The sequence below is a fragment of the Triticum urartu genome, chromosome 7A (genome assembly GCF_056163025.1).
Source record: "Triticum urartu cultivar PI428250 chromosome 7A, HENAU_Tu73, whole genome shotgun sequence".
NCBI lineage: Eukaryota > Viridiplantae > Streptophyta > Magnoliopsida > Poales > Poaceae > Triticum > Triticum urartu.
In genome coordinates, this window is record NC_141879.1 from 673,865,924 (window position 1) to 673,892,103 (window position 26,180).

Genomic DNA, 26,180 nt, shown 5'->3' on the forward strand with positions numbered 1-26,180 from the left:
AGTTGAAGTGGTTTTGTTTCAGAGAACTAACTGAACAAAGAAACTACAATTGATAAAGTAGCACATAGTTCGTGATGTAATTTGTAGCAGTCAGGTCCATTGATGTGATTGCATCAAGAAAGTGGTGCAATTGATTCTTACCACACGAATACAAATTACCTGAAGCCTGCCAATCAAATCGAGTATGATACATATTAAGAGAATTAATGTGTGAGTCAAGGAAGCAGCATCAAGGACACGCAAGGAAGTCACTTGTCAGTACATTCTCCTAGTCTCACCAATTATACTGCATGCTCATACACTCTGTTTTTGCGTCCTATATTATGTTTGATACATCAATTGATCATGAATTACACCAGATAGAATATCAATTCTTTTGGAAAGGTAGACATCCATATAAAAGAAATGATGTTTAAATACTTCTGAAAGCCATTACTTAACTTTGCATAAGCAATTGAAAAAATGATCTATGGTTTCCATGTGCTCTAGATTGTAGGTTTATCTCAGGTGCAACTGAGAAATTTAATTGCTTTGAAGAATCTAAAGATAGCAAATGAAGAAAAAGTTGAACTATGCACCATTGAAAGAAAAATTAGGAAGTCATTCAACATCTATTCACAGAAGACAAAAAAAGGTCAGTCGATTTGCAAAGCACATATATGCATGGATATGTCACAAGTTATATGTTTGTATTAAGGTTACAGAATGGTGACCAATTCTCAGGATAAAACTACCTGTAACATGCCTCTCATTCTTATTCTTGTTGCGAAATTTGGACAACCATGTAAGATCTCAATATTGTTCTTGATTAAAAGGACAAAAGATAAAGAAATGGAAAATCTCACCATCAGTACTCAATAATGTTTGCGCGCAATATTGGCGGCATAGTAGTACCCGGCCTTCAAACCTAAGGTATCAAATGGGCGTAATCTCTATCAGGATAACAGCGGTACATCTTATAAAGAAAATTATGTACAATACTAACTCTCAATAAAATCGATTATCAATTTGTATCGCTCCATCAACAACCTGACATTACCATGTTCACCGTGATGCTTCGGCGCACCATCGTGCACTTGTCCTTGCTGTCCTAACAGGTCTGGGAGATTCAAAAGGAGTTACCACAATAGATCACTTCAGCGATAGTCACACAAGCTTAGAGTTCAGAAACTGCTTTCGTAGATAAGTTCAGAGGGCCGTTGAACTTGGCATGAATAAACTACAAAAAGAAGACAATGTAAATTAATTAGTTCATCTTTGGAGGAGTGATTCTGCTTCATGGTGAACAACGCATTCACCTCCGTCACTTTGAGCTGAAGAGCAGAGAACTTATCTGTCATCTTGTTTATGTTAGTACGTACATGTCCTCCTGCATGAGGCTCAAGCGGGTCCTGGCGATGGCCACCTTCCTGTTGATCTCCGTGTACCGGCGCTGCAACTCCAGCAGTAGTGACAGCCGGACAGACCCACATTCGGCGACACTCTCCACACCGTCCTCCACCAGCCTTTCAGATTTCAATTTCAGTATCAATGAGTACATGCCTGAATTCTAAACACCAATACACACCACGTGACTGAACCGGACAATATATTTCTTACTCTCGGAGACTACACATACATAATGCTAAGATGTAGGCTACATAGATAGAAATCTAAAGCATCAAAATTGTGTACTACCTCAGTAGCTTGGGAGCCCTGGGAATCACCCCAAATGAAAAAAGCTGCTTAGTGCATCTACGCTAGTCAAGCAGAGCACATGTCAACAAGGAGAGGAGAACTCTGCAGAAGGAGAAGCTGTATACCGATGTACCCGACGACACGGCGACCGCCGTGGAGCACTTTCCACTGCTGCATGTGCTCGTCTGCGCACATCTTCACCAGTGCCTCGTGCCCGGCATTGTTGCTGTAGAACATGTGCTGTAGTGTGTCAAGGAACCTGAACGTCAGCAGAAAATGGTGATTTTCCTCTACAACTTGATTCAATCACACAACTTCTTATACGGTAGATGATATCAATTGTTGTCCAGATGTTAGTTTCTGGATCGAAATTGACAAGAATACAAAAGAACTCATTGAAGAAAAGAACAAAACTAAAAGGACATGTATCAAGCGAATTAAAATCAATTAGTTTTAGGGGTTATGCACAAACCTCCAGTCTAGCCCGGCTGCCCGCTTCAGGCGCTTGTTCTAGCGTATACTGTCGCCCAAAAAAGATACAGTTCCATTTTTTAAGATGACATTCCATATTGAGATGATGTACTGAATGATTCTTCGACATCTGGAAGTAGTTTTCGCTATACCATAAAAGCACAGCATTTCATTAGGAGGCAAACAGTTAGTTTTTCTTGTAGCATAAAGCACAACATTTCATCATGATTCACTAATCCTCGGACTGTATGAATTAAAGCTAATTAGCATTACCTTAGCATACCAAGTGTACCCATAAAAAAGCAAATGAAGTGGAAAATAAAGAGTCACTGCTCCATGCATACACATTGTTGGATCTGATCTGTACAAAAAGTACACCACCAGGAAATCATCAGGGCTTTATAAAAAGACCAAAACACATAAGTACATATTTTCTCTAGAAAACATCACGAGTCAAATTGAATGTTGCACAAAAATTTCAGAACACGATCTCCCAACAGTATTGACAAAAAAATTACATGTATACTGTTACATCAACAGGAAAGGCGAATGCACGCATCTATAGATGTACATAGAAGCAGTTGTGGAGCTAGACAAGTTTTTTTGTATTACCTGTTTCGAGGTTTCCATGCCTATGTGGCAATCCTTCCATCAATGGCGACAGTAGACCCTACTCGAGGAAGCAACATGCTTCTTCAATTTAAGAAAAACAATACAAAGAGTCATACCATTTCGAAATGCAACAGTATTGTATAATACCTCAAGCAAGCAGTTCACCATGCCCTGCGTCCATCCTTTTTTGAGCACTCACTCGCATAGTTGTTTCACTTGAAAATACCGCCTATTCCTTTCCATTTTTCTCAATATCACCAAGAAATAAAAAAATGGATAGGTTGTGCACCATTAAATTCCTGGTCATTGTACAGGTAGTAGGCCAGATTAAGATGTTAGTTCTAGGTTGCAGACTTAGAGTAGATAGATTCAGTTGCATAATTTGAGAAGGTACTCAAACTTGCAACCAGTAAGCACGTCGATCACGAGCAGCTACTTGATAGGACGGACAGTACAATAACAAATAAGAGGACATTCCAAAATATAAATACTGGAAAGATGACTTTTCCGTACACCATTCCATAGTTAGAAGAAAATAAAATAACCTCTTCCTTTAACCTCTTCCTATGCATGTTTTCTTTCTAGTTAGTGTCTTTCCAACTGATGTAGTTTATTCAGTAGCCATTAATTGGTACTTCTCCATTCATTTACAGATTGAAACAGAACACTTGCAAGAGGGACGGCAATTCCATATGCTCCAGCGGGCGGCACTAATTATTTCCATCAAGAAGGAGAGCTGCAAATGCCGCTTTGATACAACTAATGGCTACAAGCATAGATAACTGAAATTAGAAATCAGCATTGCCTTGTTACATGCTAAACAGGATACAACCTGTGATCTTGGGGAAAATGGATATGATTTTGTAGTACCATTTGCAATATCAATTTGAGACCATATGCTTTCGGTAGAAATAATTGTTATGATCAAGACATAAAGTAATAACTGGACGACTTCTTAAGTGTGAGCTAAAGCTCATTTATGATAGGACGCTACTCATTTTGAACTTTGAAGAGCAAACACCTCCCTTACTATCACAAACCTTAGAGCAAGTCGTGGATTCCCTTTGGCCAAAGACTGTAATGTAGGGAGCAATAACCTAACGTCTTGTCACCCTAGGCCAATGTTGTGAGCAATCACCTATATCCACAACCATTTATGTGATGTTTAGTTAGCCCAGCTAATTCACAGAAGATTTGGCACTGGTTTGATTTCAGTTTTGAATTTAGAACAGTGGCAAATAAATAAAAAACAGAGAAGAAAAGAAAAAGAAAGAAAACCAAAAACATACCTGAAGCCAAGCCAGCCCACGGCCAGGTCTTCTTGAACATATGCCTGTAGGCAGAGGCGTGTTGCGCGGGCTCACCCTGCTGCCACCTCCTGCTTAGCGCTGTCCCCCACGTCCTCGTCCCCATCCGCTCGTCTGGGAGATGCCCTGCACCCCCTCTCACTTTCCCGTTGCTCTGGAGCTCTCTCCCTCTCCTCTAGCGCTCGATCTCAAGCTCGCCCGAGTGCACAGCCGTAGCCGCCGTTGATCGTCCGTGTGAGCACCGCCGAAGAATTGCCGCGCCTTCGTGTCCACAAGCATCACCAGGCCTCGCAGTGTCTCTCCGCGGAAGCATTTGAGAAGAAGAGCGCCGAGATGACGCCATCGACCACAACTTCGCCCCTCTGCCCGACGATCGCCTCTGACTGATTCGGCCGCTGCAGAGCCTCCCCTAGCCCGATGGGCGCCTCTACATATTCCCCATTAGGTCCTCTTCGATTCCAATATAGCATATGCTCAATTACGTCCTGTAGTCGCGTCGCCCGCAAGTCCGATCGCCATGGTCCCTATCACAAAATCTGAATAAAAACTGAATACACTAGGATGGAGGTGCACAGGAGCACATGCGGTGGGAGGTACATGGCAAAGAGGTGGTGATTAAGAAGAAGAGGAGACTTACCATTGAGGAAGGAGTGGATGATGGAGGGCAAACGTCGGACGGAGCGCGGCCACCACGAAAGCAAGTCTTCTCCATCCCTCCTTCCGGCGTGCACCGCGAGAAGGGTAGAATTCATGCTTCTAGTATGTGCCCTAGATGTGATATATTCATCTGCTATGCTAGTTTGCATGATTAGTTTAATCTCTGCTGCTGTGGTCATGATTTATCTTCTGTTTATTCGGATTAAATCTCGTAGTAATTTGCTCATACTTCCAACAATCCAAAAACCTGATTATAGGCAATTTACTCCGAGTGGTTTTGCTGCGCATCTGAAGCCGCCTGCTTTTAAGGGGGCGCAATATAAGAGGTGGCGCACGAGAGCAGTCTACTGGTTTCAGACCATGGGCTGCTACGATGCCACCAAGGGCAAGCCTGAGGGCGATCTTAATTCAGCATAGCTGGAAGCTTTTGAGAAAATCGATACCCTCTTTAAAGGCGCTCTTCTGAGTGTTCTTGATGACTCCATTGTGGATTCGTATATATCGTTTGACAACGACAAGGACATGTGGGCTACGCTCGAGGCCAAGTTTGGTGCCTCGGACGCCGGCAGCGAGTTGTACGTCATGGAGCAATTCTATGACTACAAGATGACTGATGAGCGCCCTGTTGTACAGCAGGCTCATGAGATACAGTCGCTCGCAAAAGAACTTGAGTACTTCAAGTGTGTGTTGCTGGACAAATTTGTTGCCGGAGGCATCATTGCCAAGCTTCCACCTTCGTGGAACAATTTTGCTACTTCCCTGAAACACAAGAGACATGAGTTTTCCGTTGCGGATCTCATTGGTACTCTTGATGTTGAAGAGAAGGCGAGAGCAAAGGACACACGTGCTCGAGTTGCTAAGGGAGGTTCTAGTGCCCACATGGTACAGAAGAAGAACTCCCAGCCCAACAAGTTCAAAAACAATAAGAACAAAACTCAGGGCAAAGGCAAGTTTGATACAAAGAACAAGCCATCACATTCTACCAACTTCAAGAAGAATTCTCATAAGAAGGGGAAGGGACTTTGCCATGTCTGCGGTGATCCTAATCACTGGGCTCCGAAGTGTCCTAACCGCTTTGAGGAGCGCGAACATGAGAAGAGCGGCAAGTCCGCTAATGTTGTCATCGGTGATACTGATATGAAGGAATCAGGGTACGGTATTTTTCCTATCATCATTTCAGTATTTCAATCCCCTAATTGGTTAATTGACACCGGTGCCAATGTACATGTTTGTGCCGACGCCTCCATGTTTTCTTCTTACCAGGCAACAGGGACTTCACCCGTGCTGATGGGGAACGGGTCACATGCCATCGTTCGAGGTGTTGGTACGGTCGATCTGAAGTTTACTTCGGGGAAGACTGTGCGTCTGAAGAACGTTCATCATGTGCCATCCATCAATAAAAATCTCGTTAGCGGTTCCCGTTTATGTCGAGATGGTTTTAAGTTGGTTTTTGAATCCAATAAAGTTGTAATTTCTAAGTGTGGACAATTTGTTGGAAAGGGCTATGAGTGCGGAGGCTTGTTCCGCCTATCTTTGTCAGATATTTGCACTAAAATTATTAATAATGTTTGCCACAATAATGAGTCTGATATTTGGCATTCACGACTCTGTCATATTAACTTTGGTTGCATGACGCGGTTAGCCAATATGAATTTAATTCTGAAAATCTCTACTGTCAAAGGCTCCAAGTGCCAAGTATGTGTGCAAGCTAAGCAACCTCGCAAGTCCCATAAGACTGCAGAGGCAAGAGACTTGGCGCCACTAGAGCTTATACATTCTGATCTTTGTGAGATGAATGCCGTGTTGACAAAAGGTGGAAAGAGATACTTCATGACGTTGATTGATGACTCCACTAGATATTGTTATGTGTATCTTCTAAAATCAAAAGATGAGGCTTTGACTTTCTTTAAAAACTATAAAGCTGAGGCAGAGAACCAACTTGATCGAAAAATTAAACGGCTTAGGTCCGATCGTGGTGGAGAGTATTTTTCCAATGAATTTGATCTATTTTGTGCGGAACATGGTATAATCCATGAGAGGACGCCTCCCTACTCACCCCAGTAAAATGGGGTAGCCGAAAGAAAGAACCGAACTCTAACTGATATGGTTAACACCATGTTAGACACTTCGAGTATATCCAAGGAATGGTGGGGGGAGGCGCTAATGACTGCGTGTCATGTCCTAAGCCGAGTTCCCACAAAGCATAATACCATGACTCCATTTGAGGAATGGGAAAGGAAAAGGTTGAAACTCCCTTACCTACGTACTTGGGGTTGTTTGGCGAAAGTCAATATACCAATTCCCAAGAAGCGCAAGCTTGGACCAAAAACCGTGGATTGTGTTCTTCTGGGCTATGATTTTCATAGCATCGGCTATAGATTTTTGATAATAAAATCTGAGGTATCCGACATGCATGTTGGTACGATTATGGAATCAAATGATGCAACTTTCTTTGAGGACATATTTCCTATGAAGGATATGTCGAGTTCATCAAATCAGGAGATACCTACTCCATCTAGTGAGGAATTCACTGTAATTCCTGAACCCACCATTGCGATGGAACACGTTGAGAATCCTGTTGAGGGTAACAATGGAACTCCTGTGAGGAGTAAGAGACAGAGGACTGCAAAGTCTTTTGGTGATGATTTCATTGTGTACCTCGTGGATGACACACCCAGGAGTATTTCAGAAGCCTATGCATCTCCTGATGCTGACTACTGGAAGGAAGCTGTACGTAGCGAGATGGATTCCATCTTAGCTAACGGTACCTGGGAGATCACTGACCGTCCTTATGGGTGCAAACCTCTAGGATGTAAGTGGGTGTTCAAGAAGAAGCTTAGACCTGATGGTACGATTGAAAAGTACAAGGCACGGCTTGTGGCCAAGGGTTATACCCAGAAAGAAGGTGAAGACTTCTTTGATACTTACTCACCCGTGGCTAGACTGACCATAATTTGGGTTCTACTATCACTGGCTGCCTCACATGGTCTTCTCGTTCATCAAATGGACGTTAAGACGGCTTTCCTCAATGGAGAGTTGAAGGAGGAAATTTACATGGATCAGCCAGATGGTTTTGTAGTACCTGGTCAGGAAGGAAAGGTGTGCAAGTTATTAAAGTCTTTATATGGCCTTAAACAAGCTCCTAAGGAGTGGCATGAGAAGTTCGAAAGAACATTAACTGCTGCCGGCTTTGTAGTAAACGATGGTGACAAGTGCGTGTACTATCGCTATGGTGGGGGCGAAGGAGTTATTCTTTGTCTGTATGTCGATGACGTATTGATCTTTGGAACCAAACTTGATTTAATCAAGGAGGTTAAGGATTTCTTATCTCGCTGTTTTGAGATGAAGGATCTAGGAGTAGCTGATGTTATCTTAAACATCAAGCTGTTGAGAGATGAGAATGGTGGGATCACACTGCTTCAGTCTCATTATGTGGAAAAGGTCTTGAGTCGTTTTGGGTATAGCGACTGCACGCCTTCTCCAACTCCATATGATGCTAGTGTGTTGCTTCGAAAGAATCGACGGATTGCTAGAGATCAACTGAGGTATTCTCAGATTATTGGCTCGCTTATGTATTTGGCGAGTGCCACGAGGCCTGACATCTCTTTTGTTGTGAGCAAGCTGAGTCGGTTTGTGTCAAAACTGGGAGATGATCATTGGCATGCGCTTGAGAGAGTTATGCGCTATTTGAAAGGCACCGCGAGCTATGAGATTCACTACACCGGGTATTCAAGGGTACTGGAGGGTTATAGTGACTCAAACTGGATATCTGATGCTGATGAGATTAAGGCCACAAGTGGTTATGTTTTTACACTTGGTGGTGGCGCTGTTTCCTGGAAGTCTTGCATGCAAGCAGACCATCTTAACGAGGTCAACTATGAAAGCAGAACTCACAGCATTAGACACTGCCACTGTTGAAGCAGAGTGGCTTCGTGAACTCTTGATGGACTTACCTATGGTTGAAAAACCAATACTCCCTATCCTGATGAACTGTGATAATCAAACTGTGATCGTCAAGATAAACAGTTCTAAGGACAATATGAAGTCCTCAAGGTATGTGAAGAGAAGACTAAAATCTGTCAGAAAATTGAGGAACTCCGGAGTTATTATGTTGGATTATATCCAAATGTCGAAAAACTTGGCAGATCCCTTCACAAAGGGTCTATCACGTAATGTGATAGATAATGCATCGATGGAGATGGGTTTGAGACCCATCGCATGAGTTGTCCATAGTGGTAACCCACTCTATGTGATCGGAGATCCCGCGAAGTAGATGTGGGAGACAAACTGTTGGTCATCTGGGAGGAGAGTATCCCTATATTAATTATCCCACTCCGTGAAGATGCAATACTCTCCTGATCTGCATGGCAGGTTGATACTTATCTTAATGTGTTCCAAGTGGCTTATTCGGGTAACAGAGATGTTGTCATGCAGAACATCTTCTGAGGAACACACCTATATGAATTTGACTGTTAACGTCGCAGTCTGTGAGAATTGGGTGTTCTCTAATAAATTCATGAAAGGCCCTGGAGTATGACGTATACGCTCCACCCGCGGGGAAGCCTTGCGGCAGCCCAGTATCGGTCAAGAATTTGTGTGAAACTAGTTTCACAGAAAACTTGTAGTTCAAGGCATAGTCCACTATTCAAGTTGTGATCTAGTGTAGCATAAATTTCTAAGTGAAAGTTCAACTTCACAGTCTTCACTAAGCACCGATATATAAAACAATGTTTTGGAACTAAATGATGAGATGTGCCAATGAGACTTTGTGGGGGATTGTTGGAATTTTGCTAGTAGGCCTTTGGCCCAAAGCCCAACTAAAATTCTGAAATTCTCTTGGCCCATTCATGCACACATGTGAGTGGAGTGAGTGAGGCTAAAGTTTAGTCCCACCCCGGAAGTTGAGAGAGAGTTGCACCTCTTTATAAGGTGAGCTCTTCTACCACTTGTATGAGCATGAGAAGAGGAGACCTACACGCGCGCTCCTCCTCGCTCGCCATGCCACGCCTCGTCACGACGCGCCGCGGGTTGCGGGATTGAGCCGAGCCGAGGACAGAGCTATGCACGTTGTCTATATTTTTGTTGCATGGAAAAATTAATGAGTCATTAATTAATAATTAACGGACGCGTTAATTACTGAACCGTTTCCGATTCTTTTGGATCGTGACGACTCGGACGCGGGGTTTACTCCCACGACCTACCCGGCCCGCACTATATAGTCAGGCAGACGTCTACCCTAGCCACCGCCGCTTCGTATGGTTTCTCACCACCGTTCCAGATCATTGCGCCGCCAAGCAAGTCTTCTCCATCCCTCCTTCCGGCGTGCACCGCGAGAAGGGACAGCAGGCCTCCGGAATCCCGCCTCTCGTGATCCTGTATGGGAGAGGGGCAGTCAAGTTTTTGGGGAGCGCACTCGCGCGACTGCTGGCAGCGACGACTTCGCGATCCCTAAGTTTCCAATAGGACCCCGCTGCCACGGGAGGGTAGGACAAAAGATGTCATGCAAGTTCTTTTCCATAAATACGTATGACTATATACGGAATACATGCCTACATTACATTGATGAATTGGAACTACTTCTGTATCACCCTATGTTATGACTGTTACATGATGAACCGCATCCGGCATAATTATCTATCATTGATCCGGTGCCTACGAATTTTCCATATACTGGTTCTCGCTTATTTACTTTCCCGCTGCTACTGTTACAATCAATACAAAATACCAAAAATATTACTTTTGCTGTCTTTACTTTTGTTGCCGCTACCACCACTATCATATTACTTTGCTACTAAACACTTTGCTGCAGATACTAAGTTTCCAGGTGTGGTTGAATTGACAACTCAGCTGCTAATACTTGAGAATATTCTTTGGCTCCCCTTGTGTCGAATCAATAAATTTGGGTTTAATACTTTACCCTCAAAAGCTGTTGCGATCCCCTATACTTGTGGGTTATCATATGTCTGAAGACAGGTGCTGCTTGCCGATGTTCTTCGCATAACTATAGGCTGACCGTCAAGTTAGCATTACAGAAAGCGAAAAGGAATGTGGGAAAGACATGGCAGCCTATAGTTATGCTGAGAACATAGACAAGCAGCACCCGTCTTCAGATATTGTTGGCTTGCAGCCGCAGGTATCCTTGCTTCAAGTCAGGTCTAGGAACTCTTTGTGTGCAGATCAAGGCAGAATAGCAGCCTCAGTCGTCCAGCCGCACTTCGCTGCAGGAAAACAAATAAATGGCTGAATCATCTTGGTAGGAACATAGTAAAAAAACTGCTAAATGGACACTAGCAACAAAATGAATATTTTACAATCCAGTTTAGTGGAGTCCTTAAACAAGCAATGACATTTTATCAATGTTGAACAAGCAACTCCAATATAAATTTGAACAAGCAACTCCAGTATATATTTGAACAAGCAATGGTATTTGTCAATGCTGGAGATACAGTCAAACTGTAATCACAAAGAATGATTGAGTGCATTGGAGATACAGTCAAACTGTAATCACAAAGAATGATTGAGTCCATGGCCAGTCTGCTTCTGGTAATATATTGCGCTGCACATTTCAGTTTACATCAGCATGCAATATTTAAGAAGTTCTGCTTTACTGATTTTTTATAAATCAACATATTTTTAGTCACCGAGCATATGTCACAGTACTAGTCATGATCTTTCAATAAGCATCGATTGTGGAAACAGTAGCACTGGCTACTATGGCTACAGCAACACCAAGCAATTCAACGAAGCAACGACCACCATAAAGAGCTAAGCACTGGCTACTATGGCTAGGAAGTGAGTCGGTCAAATAGCCTACGTACTTCTTGTTGATATGCAGCAGTACTCCTTGACAAATAGCCGATCAGATTCTGAGCCATTCCTGCTTTTAGATAAACACGTATGTATTATATATTACTCCTAAATATAAGTCTTTTTAGAGATTCCAATGCAGACTACATACGAAGAAAAATGAGTAAACCTACACTCTTAAATACATCTATAGATACATGTGCAACACATATTGAAATCTCTAAGAAGTCTTATAACAAGTACAGAGCTGACCAACAGCGTACAGCAATAAAAAACCTGCAAGCCCTAACAATGTTTTCCAGCATACAGCAACGCTAGGGAAGAAACAAATCTACAAATCCTAAAACACAACCGCCCACGTCCCAGTATCAGTATTCAGTACCAAACACGAAATTCAAAGCCCCTAGGCACATGCAGGACCTGGCGTGCGTTTCAGCCATCTCAGAAAATGTGCACATGCAGAATTTGCATATGTGAAAGCAGTCATATAACAAGAATCATCTACCTAAACTGTCTCAGATCTTGTCCACAGGGTTCTGTGATGTCGCTACAAAACTCGGATGCAAAAAGGGTATATACAAAAACTTGTGTTCATATAGGTTCCTATCATGATAGCATTGGCCGATATAACATGCCACAGCTGTGAGCACAAAAAGCTGGGATAAAAGTGGAGGTGGCAGCACGTAGACATCTACAAGTGGTGACATGTTTTGAGACTTCAGTGCATACACAAGCTTTCTTCTATATGTCCACTCAATATTATTTGAAAATTCTATATTAGAGAAAACTTCAGTGCATACAGAAGTTCTCTCAAGTCTCATTGCAAATATCAAGTGCATACACCACTACTAGGAAAAGGGCTATAGATGGAAATGACACTAATGGCGCACCAGACATGTGGTGCACCATTAGTATATACTAATGGCGCACCATGTGTTGGTACGCCATTAGTGTCCAAATACTAATAGCGCACCACATCCACGGTGCGCCATTAGTAACAATTTTTTTAATTTTTTTTTCAAAACTACTAATGGCGCACCGTGGGAGTGTAAAAACTAGTAATGGTGCACCACTCCCACGGTGCACCATTAGTAACTTGGCCAGCACTTCGACCGAATGCACCCCCCCCCCCCCCCCCCGTGGACTGCCTTTTCAGTTTAAAAAAATAAATAAATGATGGAAATGTCAAAAAAAAAATAAGTTTTCCATATGATATGTGGTCTAGTTGTTGTGAAAATTTACTAATATGAATTCTGACTTTATTTGCGAAATCTCTCGAGAATTTGTAAAATGGGCATCACTTTTGCGTACGAACTCGGATGAAAAAGTTTTTTATATGAAAAATCATCTACTCGAAAAGTTACATCCGAATTTAACCGGGGGAGCCCCGTTAAACATTTTCAAAATCCCCAAAAACCTAACAGAAAAAAAGTTACGGGGCTTCTAAGATCCGGAGGCAAAAAAATTCAAACTTACTAGTGGCGCACCCTATGCTAGGTGCGCCACTAGTAACAGAAAAAAATTGGTTTTGAAAAAAATTTGAATTATTTTTCAAAATATGATACGTAATATGATCGGGAAGTTTGAAATATTTTTTTCAAAATTTCATCATACTCATGAACATGAACAAAGTCCTAGACATCAGCAAGGTTTAATAGGATTGATATGATAGATATATCAACAAGTGCCTGTGAACTGAGGTGGTGCTGGGGTTGGATAGAACTATGAAGTTAAGCGTGCTTGGGCTGGAGTAGTGTGAGGATGGGTGACCTTTCGGAAAATTTGACCACAGAGTGCGATTTGACCTGAGATTAAGCATATTGACTCGAGATTAAGCCATAGTGACATGAGATTAAGAAAAAAAATTGAATTTTTTTTAAAAAATGATTTTTTTAAAAAATGAAAAAAAGTTTGAATTTTTTTATTACTAATGGCGCACTTCTATGTGGTGCGCCATTACTAAGTCAGATAGTAATGGCGCACCTCTAGGCATACTAATGGCGCACTACTGGTGCGCCATTAGTATCTGGTATACTAATGGCGCACCAGTGATGCGCCATTAGTAAAAAATACTAGTGACGTGATACTAATGGCGCAAAACTGGTGCGCCATTAGTAGGCCTTTTCCTAGTAGTGCACAAGCTTTGATTTGAGTGGGAATGGTATGAAAGGGGCATATAAGGACAATATACTCAAGAGTTGCATATCTACATAGAAATGATGCTGATCACTTAATTAATTAAGTGAGCAGGCAACAAAGGCAATTGGAAATCTAGGGGCAGGAGGTAGTGAGAGCAACACATGAGGGATCGTCAAGATGTAGGGGATGGAGGTGTCTCACTTGGTTTCAAAATAAGATGTACACAAAGACAACCACATAATTATAGCAGTGCATAGTACTGAGGAAAATAGGGACATCTCTTTGCAAACATGTATAATTCGGAGCAGCAAGAGAGAGCAGAGGAAGATGAGAGGGAGATGGAGATGCTACCTGTCGTGGTGGGTCGGCGTGGACGTGCTTGAGCTCGGGGCAGGACCTCTTGGTCGCCCTAGGAGAAGAGCAGCAAACCCCTCATGGCCCTCCTGCTCGCGATGCCGTATAAGCCCGCCACCTAAGAATAGCAAAATATAAGTCTGAACCAGGATATGGATTCAGCAACAATAACCATCGTCAACAAGCACACTTCCTTTCATGTAGGTTTAAAATATGAAACAAACTCACGATTCAGTTATATATGATAAAACAGAACATATGGTTCAGTTATAGTCATACCACCTATACAAAGATCAGGCAAAGATATGGATTTTGTAGTCTAAGTGAGATCACTATATACTAATTGCACACAGTTGCAGCAGCGCCATCCAACCAACGGACGAACGAACCGACCCAGTCAGACCAAGAAGGAAAACAAGCAGATCAGATGGGAGGGGGCTGGTTACAACCCAGGTGCGTTCGCCCTTCTCCTGGATGGCATCATCCTTGAGCACCCTCTCCATCTGCCCAACCACAGAGAGGAGAGAAAAAATGTCAGGAACGCGTCATGCTGAACCAGCCACGGAGAAGAGAACTGACTGGGGTCGTCGGGCGGGGTACCTCGGGGACGGACGATGGGGCCGATGCAGGGGAGAGGGAGGAGGGACATCGGGGCGTGGTAGGCGCGGCGTCCCAAGCACGGGATGGCGTCAGCAGGGAGCAAGCAGGCAATCATCTGGTGACGCTGCCGGGTAGACGAGACGCGTTGGCGTCCCGTGACGGAGGTCCATGGCGTGTGCACGCGGGAAGCCCACCTCACTCTGCGTGTGCGCCTCTAGTGATGCGCCATTAGTAAAAAATACTAGTGGCGTGATACTAATGGCGCAAAACTGGTGCGCCATTAGTAGGCCTTTTCCTAGTAGTGCACAAGCTTTGATTTGAGTGGGAATGGTATGAAAGGGGCATATAAGGACAATATACTCAAGAGTTGCATATCTACATAGAAATGATGCTGATCACTTAATTAATTAAGTGAGCAGGCAACAAAGGCAATTGGAAATCTAGGGGCAGGAGGTAGTGAGAGCAACACATGAGGGATCGTCAAGATGTAGGGGATGGAGGTGTCTCACTTGGTTTCAAAATAAGATGTACACAAAGACAACCACATAATTATAGCAGTGCATAGTACTGAGGAAAATAGGGACATCTCTTTGCAAACATGTATAATTCGGAGCAGCAAGAGAGAGCAGAGGAAGATGAGAGGGAGATGGAGATGCTACCTGTCGTGGTGGGTCGGCGTGGACGTGCTTGAGCTCGGGGCAGGACCTCTTGGTCGCCCTAGGAGAAGAGCAGCAAACCCCTCATGGCCCTCCTGCTCGCGATGCCGTATAAGCCCGCCACCTAAGAATAGCAAAATATAAGTCTGAACCAGGATATGGATTCAGCAACAATAACCATCGTCAGCAAGCACACTTCCTTTCATGTAGGTTTAAAATATGAAACAAACTCACGATTCAGTTATATATGATAAAACAGAACATATGGTTCAGTTATAGTCATACCACCTATACAAAGATCAGGCAAAGATATGGATTTTGCAGTCTAAGTGAGATCACTATATACTAATTGCACACAGTTGCAGCAGCGCCATCCAACCAACGGACGAACGAACCGACCCAGTCAGACCAAGAAGGAAAACAAGCAGATCAGATGGGAGGGGGCTGGTTACAACCCAGGTGCGTTCGCCCTTCTCCTGGATGGCATCATCCTTGAGCACCCTCTCCATCTGCCCAACCACAGAGAGGAGAGAAAAAATGTCAGGAACGCGTCATGCTGAACCAGCCACGGAGAAGAGAACTGACTGGGGTCGTCGGGCGGGGTACCTCGGGGACGGACGATGGGGCCGATGCAGGGGAGAGGGAGGAGGGACGTCGGGGCGTGGTAGGCGCGGCGTCCCAAGCACGGGATGGCGTCAGCAGGGAGCAAGCAGGCAATCATCTGGTGACGCGGCCGGGCAGACGAGACGCGTTGGCGTCCTGTGACGGAGGTCCATGGCGTGTGCACGCGGGAAGCCCACCTCACTCTGCGTGTGCGCCTCTAGTGATGCGCCATTAGTAAAAAATACTAGTGGCGTGATACTAATGGCGCAAAACTGGTGCGCCATTAGTAGGCCTTTTCCTAGTAGTGCACAAGCTTTGATTTGAGTGGGAATGGTATGAAAGGGGCATATAAGGACAATATACTCAAGAGTTGCATATCTACATAGAAATGATGCTGATCACTTAATTAATTAAGTGAGCAGGCAACAAAGGCAATTGGAAATCTAGGGGCAGGAGGTAGTGAGAGCAACACATGAGGGATCGTCAAGATGTAGGGGATGGAGGTGTCTCACTTGGTTTCAAAATAAGATGTACACAAAGACAACCACATAATTATAGCAGTGCATAGTACTGAGGAAAATAGGGACATCTCTTTGCAAACATGTATAATTCGGAGCAGCAAGAGAGAGCAGAGGAAGATGAGAGGGAGATGGAGATGCTACCTGTCGTGGTGGGTCGGCGTGGACGTGCTTGAGCTCGGGGCAGGACCTCTTGGTCGCCCTAGGAGAAGAGCAGCAAACCCCTCATGGCCCTCCTGCTCGCGATGCCGTATAAGCCCGCCACCTAAGAATAGCAAAATATAAGTCTGAACCAGGATATGGATTCAGCAACAATAACCATCGTCAACAAGCACACTTCCTTTCATGTAGGTTTAAAATATGAAACAAACTCACGATTCAGTTATATATGATAAAACAGAACATATGGTTCAGTTATAGTCATACCACCTATACAAAGATCAGGCAAAGATATGGATTTTGCAGTCTAAGTGAGATCACTATATACTAATTGCACACAGTTGCAGCAGCGCCATCCAACCAACGGACGAACGAACCGACCCAGTCAGACCAAGAAGGAAAACAAGCAGATCCGATGGGAGGGGGCTGGTTACAACCCAGGTGCGTTCGCCCTTCTCCTGGATGGCATCATCCTTGAGCACCCTCTCCATCTGCCCAACCACAGAGAGGAGAGAAAAAATGTCAGGAACGCGTCATGCTGAACCAACCACGGAGAAGAGAACTGACTGGGGTCGTCGGGCGGGGTACCTCGGGGACGGACGATGGGGCCGATGCAGGGGAGAGGGAGGAGGGACGTCGGGGCGTGGTAGGCGCGGCGTCCCAAGCACGGGATGGCGTCAGCAGGGAGCAAGCAGGCAATCATCTGGTGACGCGGCCGGGCAGACGAGACGCGTTGGTGTCCCATGACGGAGGTCCATGGCGTGTGCATGCGGGAAGCCCACCTCACTCTGCGTGTGCGCCTCTAGTGATGCGCCATTAGTAAAAAATACTAGTGGCGTGATACTAATGGCGCAAAACTGGTGCGCCATTAGTAGGCCTTTTCCTAGTAGTGCACAAGCTTTGATTTGAGTGGGAATGGTATGAAAGGGGCATATAAGGACAATATACTCAAGAGTTGCATATCTACATAGAAATGATGCTGATCACTTAATTAATTAAGTGAGCAGGCAACAAAGGCAATTGGAAATCTAGGGGCAGGAGGTAGTGAGAGCAACACATGAGGGATCGTCAAGATGTAGGGGATGGAGGTGTCTCACTTGGTTTCAAAATAAGATGTACACAAAGACAACCACATAATTATAGCAGTGCATAGTACTGAGGAAAATAGGGACATCTCTTTGCAAACATGTATAATTCGGAGCAGCAAGAGAGAGCAGAGGAAGATGAGAGGGAGATGGAGATGCTACCTGTCGTGGTGGGTCGGCGTGGACGTGCTTGAGCTCGGGGCAGGACCTCTTGGTCGCCCTAGGAGAAGAGCAGCAAACCCCTCATGGCCCTCCTGCTCGCGATGCCGTATAAGCCCGCCACCTAAGAATAGCAAAATATAAGTCTGAACCAGGATATGGATTCAGCAACAATAACCATCGTCAACAAGCACACTTCCTTTCATGTAGGTTTAAAATATGAAACAAACTCACGATTCAGTTATATATGATAAAACAGAACATATGGTTCAGTTATAGTCATACCACCTATACAAAGATCAGGCAAAGATATGGATTTTGCAGTCTAAGTGAGATCACTATATACTAATTGCACACAGTTGCAGCAGCGCCATCCAACCAACGGACGAACGAACCGACCCAGTCAGACCAAGAAGGAAAACAAGCAGATCAGATGGGAGGGGGCTGGTTACAACCCAGGTGCGTTCGCCCTTCTCCTGGATGGCATCATCCTTGAGCACCCTCTCCATCTGCCCAACCACAGAGAGGAGAGAAAAAATGTCAGGAACGCGTCATGCTGAACCAGCCACGGAGAAGAGAACTGACTGGGGTCGTCGGGCGGGGTACCTCGGGGACGGACGATGGGGCCGATGCAGGGGAGAGGGAGGAGGGACGTCGGGGCGTGGTAGGCGCGGCGTCCCAAGCACGGGATGGCGTCAGCAGGGAGCAAGCAGGCAATCATCTGGTGACGCGGCCGGGCAGACGAGACGCGTTGGCGTCCCGTGACGGAGGTCCATGGCGTGTGCACGCGGGAAGCCCACCTCACTCTGCGTGTGCGCCTCTAGTGAGGCACAGGCTGGCTTGCTGGATCTTGGATCTGGCCGCCACATGTGCTGTTGGGCCTGGGTGCTACTAGGGGTAGGGGGAGAAGGGGAGGTGGAGAGGTTGGGGCGGCAGGCGTGTGGGAGGGGAGTGAGCGGAGGCCGGCGGCGATGCGTAAGGTCATCGGCAAGTTGGATGGCGGTGCCGATGCGGGTGGGTGGGAGGGGAGGAATGAATGAACCAGGGAGGCGGTCTGGTTTGGGAAATCGGCAATGGCGCGCGGGAGGCGTGGAGGGAGGAGGAGCGGGCGGAGCAGGAGGGCATGGGGGAGGCCATGGACGGCGGCGAGCTCCGCTAGAGGGAGGTGGCGGCGGCGATCTCTTTCTCGATCTGGAGGGAGCCAGAGGAAGGAAAGAGACGAGCTTTCTCTCGATCTAGAATAGATGGATGGATTGGGAAAAAGGAGGTGGGGGTGGATGCAAAATGACCACAAGAACGGAGCTAGGGTTGGTGTGGAAGGGTTGATGACTACCGTCGGATCCTCGAGCATCGACAGTGTATAATCCATGATCCGCGTGATATGCCCATGGACCAATTAGAACGCAACAAACAATTCGAAGACCTTATGACCATCTAAATTGGTCGACATCAAAGATAAGTTTTTTTAGAAAAAACCACTTTTCACTTTTCAGTGCTTAAAATGAGTTTTTTTGCAAAAGACCTACCAAATATTTGTTCAAATGATATCATACTTTTCACAAGTTTACATCTTAGATTGGCAAACAATGTTGCCTAAGAAAATTTTCATTTTCTTTGGACAAAAAAATCATTTTCCATTTTTCGAGTGCCCCAAATGAGGTTTTTTGTGAAGAACCTACCAAATAATTGTTGCAAAATTGGACCAAATCATTTTTCTAAAATACTAGGCCATATTTAATTCACAATTGACCAAATGGTTGGGTGTAAAAAGATTTCATCCACCGGTGGTGAAAAAGACAAATTTCCGCCGATTCAGGAGGAAGCGGGTCAAATTTGAACTGTAGCTGCCTCATAGTTTTCTCTTTACTTTTTCCAAAAATCATTTCTAGGTACATAACTATCTATTTAATCAGAGAAACATCAAAAGGTTTCCAAGATTCAACAACTAGCTAGGAACGGTCAAGCTCGCCGTTTTGACCGCATTTTGGAACGGGCATAAAAAATTCAAAAAAATAAAAAAAATGGAAAACCTTCGCATTGTGTCATCATATGTGACCAAGTTTTCAGTAAAAATAATAAACTTGTAATAAGCCAATTATTTTAAAAAGTGTTCTCAGAAATGAGCTATCATGCATGAAGATTCATGGCTTTCAAGCCAAATGATCAATCTTATGGCCACATTCATGGCATAGTTTGTTCAAATGATCTCATATTGTGCATAATGGTGCATCTTGGAATTCCAAACAATATTGCCTAAGGGAGTTTTCATTGTCTTTGCATGGAAAATTCATTTTCTATTTTTCGAGTGCCCGAAATGAGGTTTTTTGTGAAGGACCTACCATATATTTGTTGCAAAATTGTACCAAATCAATTTTCTAAAATACTAGAACATATTTGATGCACAATTGACCAAATGGCTGGGTGTAAAAAGTTTTGATCCACCTCTCGTGAAAAAGACAAATTCCCGCTGATTCAGTAGGAAGCGGGTCAAATTTGAATTGTAGCTACCTCGTAGTTTGCTCTTTATTTTTTCCAAAAATCATTTCTAGGTTCATAAGTATCTATTTAATCAGAGAAACACCAAAAAATTTCCATGATTCAACCACTAGCTAGGAACGCTTATTCCCGCCATTTTGACCGCATTTTGAAACGGGCATAAAAAATTCAAAAAAAATCAAAAAATTGGGAAACCTTCACATTGTGTCATTATATTTGACCAAGTTCCCAGGAAAAATAACAAACTTGTAATATGACAATTATTTTAAAAAAGTGTTCTCAGAAACGAGCTATCACGTGTGGAGATCAATGGCTTTCAAGCCAAATGATCAATCTTATGGCCACATTCATGGCATAGTTTGTTCAAATGATCTCATATTGTGCACAGGGGTGCATATTGGAATGGCAAACAATGTTGCCTAAGGAAGTTTTCATTTTCTTTGGACGAAAAAACCATTTTACATTTTTCGAGTGCCCAAAAGGAGTTTTTTTGTGAAGGACCTCCCAAATAATTGTTGCAAAATTGGACCAAATAAATTTTATAAAATACTAGGACATATTTAATGCACAATTGACAAAATGGTTGGGTGTAAAAAGTTTTGATCCACCTCTCGTGAAAAAGACAAATTTCCGCCGATTCAGGTGGAAGCGGGTCAAATTTGAACTGTGGCTGCCTCATAGTTTGCTATTTATTTTTTTTCCAAAAATTGTTTCTAGTTACATAAGTACCTATTTAACCATAAATACATGGTTTGGAGGCGATACGTCGAGGTTTGGGCGGTGGCCGAGGGACCCAACTCTAGAGCGCGTAAACTCGCATGCCCGCCTCGTGGTCACCGCGTGACCGTGGCGTTTCCATGTGTTCTGGGCGGCCTAGGCATGTCTAGTGGGTTGGGCACTCCCCAGGTAGGTGCTAGGAAGAAAATTACAACATAAGATTCTCACGAGGAGACCGATCGATACTCAAACATGAATTAGCCGCCAAGTGTTTGATTAGCGGTACGGGAAATGTACATGGCTAATGGGCGTGAGTTTTGGCTGAGGATGATCAATTACTAAGAAGACCGTCTTCACAAATTTTCAGATCAAAAGGAGGAGCCTAGGTGGTACTTGCCTTGCAAAGTACCACACTTGACATAAATACGAATGTTGAAGCTGGGCTCAAAATAATGAATGGATTGAGCTAGCATTTGGTGGAGGATGGTTATTTGGGCATAGGAAAGCACTGTAGAAAATGGATACTATTTGGACATGCCAAAGTGGTACTTCCTTCACAAAGTGTTGTTCTGAACAAAATAGGAAAATGAATACTATTGAATTATTTTTCAACTAGGCAAGGAAGATTTTTTTACATATTTGACGAAGATATGCCCCAAAGAATTTATGATATTTTTTTGGGCATTTTAGGAATGACAAAAATATATGTTTCTTCACAACCTGGGGCAAAAAAAGCCACATGGACATGACACATAGGCAAAACTGATGAGGTGGCGCCTAGTCATAACAACGCACCACAATTTACAAGGTTATGACCATCTATATTGGTCGTGATCAGCTAGAAATAAGGCAGTGGACCAGTGCTATCTGCTTTATGACCATTTCGTGTAAGGAAATTATGACCTTTCTAACCAAAATGGTCGTTATAGTTTAGGGTTTGGAGCCCCCCGAACAGCTTTTGACCAATTGGTCTGAAATGGTCATAGATCTATGACCAATTCTTCCAGGGTCACTGACAGAAGGTCACTAGTTGACATATTTCTTGTAGTGGCTGCTTTAGCTCTCGCTTGCGCTGCTGCTCTGCTCTTGCTTATGGTCCCCTGCCTGGTCTGCTCTTGCTATTGCTCTTGCTCGCGCTGCTGCTCTCGCTCTTGCTCTTGCTTGCGATGCTGCTCCAATTTAGCTACACTTCAGTCGACTGAATCGACTTTTGGGTCAGTCGATTTTCAGGTGGTGGGGGGGCTCGCCGGGGTGAAGGAAGAACCAGCCGCAGCGGGGAGGGGGGCTCGCCGGAGAGATACCCCACTATCTATCTTAGGGTTCAGGATGGGGGCGGTGGTCGTCGGCGGTGGCGGGGCGTTGGCGGGGCGGTGGCGTGGGGATCGCCGGAGAAAAAGCTCGGCATGGGGTGGCCTAGAGGGATGGCCGGGGCGGCGGTGGACCGGCGGTGGGGAGTGTTTTTGGGGCGGGCGGGGCGGTGCACCACCGGCCACCGGCGGTGGGGGGCTACTGTTTGGCCGGCTCAGGGGGGTGGAGGTTGAAGATGAACCGCAGGCCCTTGATTTCGTATCCAACGGCTGCAAAATCGACTGACCAGAGATGAAAAAGTCAGTCGACCGACGTGTAGCCTCACCTTGCTAGTGCGTTCAGTTTCGACAGCAAAATTCAGTTTCGACAGCAAAATTCAGTTTCGACAGTTAAGTTCAGTTTTGACAGTTAAGTTCAGTTTCGACAGTTAAGTTCAGAGATGAGCAGCTGATGTATTTTACATCTAGCACTTTGTGGTTATGTATTTTACGTCATGTATTGGAGATGCTATTAGAATTCCACTTAGGTTAACGTTGTTCGTTGTCTCTCTTGTCCTGCTTCAGCCTCGGCGTCGTACAACTCACCGAAGCTGATCCAACAACGAAACCCTCCATCACAGCGGAGCAGTACCTCGGGCTCCATCTCCAGACGCCTAAGATCTTCTTCCCCTCCTCCGTCAGCCAAGTCAGCCGGAGCATCCTCACCGGCCAACCCAATCACGCTGAGATCGACATGGCTTCGCCAAAGAGGTTCTACACTTGTTGCATTTCTTTTTTACTCTACATGTTATATATATTGTCCACTGAGCACACGGATTTGTGCCTTTAGTATCTCCTTGAAAGAAAAAACGTAGGAATTTTAATTTTCACTTGTCCTCCTTTTCAAATTCCTATTCATGAAGCACAAGACTAAGAGATAGTAGCATAATAGCATTATAACCGTACATTTTCTCGTGGTTTGACTTAATGTCACCATGCTTCTTTGCATCCTGTGATCTTCCAATTGTTGTGAATCAAATACCCAGATTGGTAGAAATCCTGTGTTTTTAAATTCTCTATTTTGCACGTGCATTCCTATCATATTCCTGTCTATTTCCTGTCCCTGCATTGTTGGAATCCTCCAATTCAAACGAGCCCTTACAGAATTACTTCTCTTATAGATAGTTGTCAAAGAAAACCTTGCGTGGTTTGTCCCTCTCCTGCTGCGTCGTCGTCCACCCCAGCTCAGCTGCTCCAACGACAGAAGGGTCCAGCACAGCAAGGATCTGGCCTCCAGACTGTCTTTCGCCGCCTCAGATCTTCTTACCCGCCACTGGCAGCCATGAAAACTGCACTACCATCATCAACCGAGCAGATGACCTCAAGGACTACACAGGTCCGCAAGAGAGGTCTCACTCTTTCGTGTCTGCTTACATTACGCATTGCTTAATATTACATGCTACTTTATCGTCCTGTTCACCGATTAGACTCTGAGTGAGCTCCAAACTAATGGTCAAACTTGAGTTTTTAAATGGTTGTGGGGTACATATCGGGGCCACTATCAATAGTATCTATCTACTATCTGGTTAATCTCCGGTGTCTACTATGAGTTTCATGTTCGGTGGGAAACAAACAGTAAAGAAGCCATTATCTGGATTTTTTAACTGAAGTCATTATCTGCCTGCTATTATTGGTTTTGGGTCTATCCACAGGTTGCTACCATCACTCTGGATTTCTGCATGCACCCCTTGCATAATCTCACTATGTTTTATTCCTATGCATGACAGTTATTGTAAACAATGGAACTGAACATGTAGAGCAAAAGAGACGAGCCTTGCGTGGCAATAAAATTTCATGCAGACGTCGCTCCATGGTAGGCGCAAAGACAGCCCCCCTCCACGCATTTCGTATTGTAATCGGGAGGAAGATATCTGTTCTGAGGGGGATTCAGAAGGAGAAGACAACTCCTATTTACCCCCTGAGTTCTTCGCTCTAACTTGGCATGCTGATGTTGGTTATATCATGCATATGGTGTCTTGCATTGCTTACTTTATACATCAAATATGTCATCTGCTTAGTTTAGACATCCTTTGTGTGAATGCCATCTCTTTAGTTTATTAATCGTTTATGTGAATTATGCAACGCCATCTTGTTTAGCCAGGCATCATATATGTGAATTTTGCAATGCCATCCTGCTGAGCCAGTCATCTTATATGTAAATTATATCAGGCCATCCTTTTTTTTGGTTACATATTACATTTGTCAAAAATGTTATTACATTCAACTGCTCTTCGTGTGCATCAGCCATTTGACACGGTGATGGCAAATTCTGGAGTGAAAACAAGGTCTTCAGAGCAGACTATGCTATCTGACGAAGCGCATATCTCGCTGGTTACGGATAGCTCCTCAGAAGAGGATTCAGAGACAGATGACCAGTCCTATTCCCCCCCGAGGTGTATGCTCTAACTTGGCAGGGTTATGTTGCTCGTATCATGCGTATGGTGTCTCGCATTGCTATGTCATTTGATTAGTTTAGACATGCTTTGTGTGAATGCCACCTGTTCAGTGTGTAATTACCATATATGTGAATTATGCATTGCCATCTTGTTGCAAGACATTATATATGTGAATTATACAATGCTATCTTGCTGCAAAGGCATTATATATGTGAATTATGCAATGCCATGCTGTTTAGCCAATCATCATGTATGTGAATTATATCATGCTATCATTTTTTTGTATTACATGTTCCATTTGTCGACAATGTTTGTATATTCAACTACTCTTCCTGTGCATCAGCCATTTGAAGCGGTGATGGAAGTATCTGGAGTGAAAACAAGGTATTCAGAGCAGACAATGCTACCTGCTGAAGCAGACATCTTGCTGGTTACAGAGAGCTCCTCAGAGGAGGATTCAGAGACTGATGACCAATCCTATTTTCCAACTGAGGTCTATGCTCAAACTTGGCAGGGTTATATTACCCATGTCATGCATGTTGTCTTGCATTGCTTAGTTTTCACATCATATATGGATTGCCATCAGCTTACTTGCTTACTATATAAATCATATATTTGAATTATATCATGCCATCATGTTTACATAGTATATACACATCATCTATCTGAATTATGGCACGGCAACCCATTTAATAAAGACATCATATAGTTATATCATCTCATCCTGTTTAGTGTTTACAGTCATCATATTTTGAATTATGGCATTCTATCCGTGAATGTATGTGAATTATGGCATGCCAACCTATTTAATAAACACATTATATAGTTATGTCATGTCATCCTGTTTACATAGTCTCATAGTTTGAACTATGTCTTTCCATATTTTTTAGTTAGCCATCATAATGTGAAACTGTGTCATGCTATCCTGTTTAGTTAGCCATCATATATGTGAAATTGTGTCATGCTATCCTGTTTTGTTAAACAACATAAATATGAATTATTTCATGCCCTCTTTTATTCCCCACTATCCATTGCACCTGTCTATCATACAATGTCTATACTTTCAATTACTTTTCTTGTTTATCAACCATTTGAATTGGAGAGCGTGATGGCAGTATCTAAGGGAGTAACAACACGGTCTTCAGAAAAGATAGTGCTACCAGTTGATGCAGATAGAACCACGGTTGTACTTGCCCAAGGACCAGATCCACCGCACATAACCCAGACTCTCGTAGATTGTACCCCTACCCAGTTGGACAGAGAACCAGCTACACCCCTTCTAACCCCAACCCCGGCAGATAGTAATCTAGTTCCAGTTGACACAGCACCGTCTCCACCACAGAGCACCCAAACACGAGCAGTTAGTAAGGGAACTGCAGTGCCCAAAGCACGAGGACCACCACTCCGAATCCCAACTCACC

General features: G+C 44.0%; 4 long non-coding RNA genes across 4 annotated transcripts; all 4 read right to left on the minus strand.

Moving 5' to 3' along the window:
- Window positions 1-3,600: 3,600 nt before the first annotated feature.
- On the minus strand, window positions 3,601-4,751 carry LOC125523793 (uncharacterized). The gene is made up of 3 exons (XR_007290421.2): window positions 4,705-4,751; window positions 4,050-4,603; window positions 3,601-3,898 (listed from the first exon to the last, which is right to left on the minus strand). It is a non-coding gene; the product is annotated as an uncharacterized LOC125523793 (long non-coding RNA).
- A 5,803-nt stretch (window positions 4,752-10,554) lies between these two features.
- LOC147961338 (uncharacterized) lies at window positions 10,555-14,832 on the minus strand. Its single transcript, XR_015612096.1, has 3 exons — window positions 14,625-14,832; window positions 14,022-14,527; window positions 10,555-10,942 (listed from the first exon to the last, which is right to left on the minus strand). It is a non-coding gene; the product is annotated as an uncharacterized LOC147961338 (long non-coding RNA).
- Window positions 14,833-16,168: 1,336 nt separating this feature from the next.
- Window positions 16,169-17,290, minus strand: LOC147961339 (uncharacterized). The gene is made up of 3 exons (XR_015611708.1): window positions 17,149-17,290; window positions 16,998-17,051; window positions 16,169-16,666 (listed from the first exon to the last, which is right to left on the minus strand). It is a non-coding gene; the product is annotated as an uncharacterized LOC147961339 (long non-coding RNA).
- Window positions 17,291-17,984: 694 nt separating this feature from the next.
- Window positions 17,985-19,084, minus strand: LOC125524702 (uncharacterized). The gene is made up of 2 exons (XR_007290920.2): window positions 18,411-19,084; window positions 17,985-18,313 (listed from the first exon to the last, which is right to left on the minus strand). It is a non-coding gene; the product is annotated as an uncharacterized LOC125524702 (long non-coding RNA).
- Window positions 19,085-26,180: the final 7,096 nt, after the last annotated feature.